Source organism: Chrysochloris asiatica, unplaced genomic scaffold, assembly GCF_000296735.1.
Source record: "Chrysochloris asiatica unplaced genomic scaffold, ChrAsi1.0 scaffold00009, whole genome shotgun sequence".
Taxonomy (NCBI): domain Eukaryota; kingdom Metazoa; phylum Chordata; class Mammalia; order Afrosoricida; family Chrysochloridae; genus Chrysochloris; species Chrysochloris asiatica.
The window spans coordinates 16516635-16518470 of record NW_006408527.1 but is presented as its reverse complement, the minus strand read 5'-3'; positions in this window follow the sequence as shown (position 1 = coordinate 16518470).

The following is a 1836-nucleotide window of genomic DNA, read 5'->3' as shown; positions in this document are numbered from 1 at the left end:
AGAAAATGAAAACAAGTTCATGAGAGCCAAAATCGATCTTGAACATATTCCACCTGAATTTAGAGATCATCTCAAGCACAGAGTTGATGCACTAGGACACTAGTGACTGAAGAGTAGAAGAGCTCTGGGATGACATCAAGAAGTTCATCCAGGAAGAAAGCAAAAGGTCATTAAAAAGACAGGAAAGATAAAAGATCAAAGTGAATGTCAGAAGAGCCTCAGAAATTTGCTCTCCAGCAAAGAGATGCTGAAGCGAATGGAAGACATGAAGTCAGAGAGCTGAACTGAACATTTCAAAGGGCAGCTCATGAAGACAAAGCAAAGTATAATGATAATTGCAAAAACCTACAGTTAGGAAACCAAGTATATTAGAGATGTTGGGACTAAGCAGGGAGCAGTCAGTTCAATAAAGTCATCTTGCTAAAAAGGCAAAAGAGAGCAAACTAAAAGAGCACAGAAAGTTGTAGCAGGAAATTCAGGATCATTCTTCCCTCTCAAGTTACTTTTTAATAAGATATTGTTGTTGTTAGGTACCTTCGAGTGGATTTTCAACTCATAGTTGACTCCACGTGACAGAATGGACCTGCTGCATAGGGTTTCTAGGCTGTGATCTTTACAAAAGCAGATCACCAGGTCTTTCTCTAGCAGAGCCTCTGGTTGGGTTTAAACTACCAACCTTTCAGTTAGTAGCCTAATGCTTGACCATTGTGCTACGAGTGATCCTTAATGGGGCATCAGAACTCATTTACTTGAGAAAATGTGGCCGTGCAGAGAACTGTCTCTCTCTACATGTATTGGGAGATATTTGGGTCTGTGGGTGGAGCTGGGATCCAAGATCCAAGATCCCCATTGACCTCACAGGAGGGATGTCTTCATAATCTGCCAACATGGAGAACCAGCAGACCGGATCATCTATGAATTAATGTGGAGACCACCCGACACTTTTACTAATATCTAAATAAACAAAAATAGTTACATGATGTTTCAGTCACTATCTTGATATTTATAAATAAGATGGAGTAAATAATTTATTGAAAATAAATACATTGGCCACCACCACCAAAAAGTAAAAAAAAAGGAAGCAGCAACAGGATTGGTGTAATAAAACTGATGATTTTTTGTGTGTATGAGTGAAGAAAATTTTATTGAAAGACATAAATAAGATCCCAACATGTTTTTGGATGGGAGGATTTAATAAAGACTGCTGGTCCTTCATATCTGTAATGAAGACCCTTTTCCTTCCAGAACTATGCTACCATAGCAGCAAGCATTATAACAAGTTTTGCGTATTTACTCTGTACCAGGCACTTCCAGTTTTGTGAACTCATGAAAGTCAGCCAACCAGGTCTGAAGACAGACATAGTGTCTACTGACCACAGGAACATAGACAGGTACTTACCTTTAAGGCCCTACTAAGTAGTTAAAAGACTTGCTCTTCGTCTTTCTAACTTGCTATCTCTAACTGCTAGCTCTCTCTGCCCTTCCATTCTCAGAAAACAAACAAAAAACAAATAGCTGTGTGTCTTTGGTTAGTCTCTCTGTGACCCTAAAGGGGGAACAGCCTGCTTGGAGACACGGTTCATGTTTGCTAGGATGCTCTGTCAGCCTTAGGTCACAACCAGAAAAAGGTTGTGCCAAAGTCAATTGAGATGTTCAAATTCATTTGCTTAGATAATATTCCTTCTGCTCTGGGCTTCTACTTCCTCTCTGCTTCTACGAATGCCAAGCACTAAGTTTAGGAGAATTTCTACTACTGAAAAAAATCATAATGTACAATATGACACCTAGCATAAACTACATAAGAAAAAAAAAAAAAAAAACCACCACAAAAAAAAA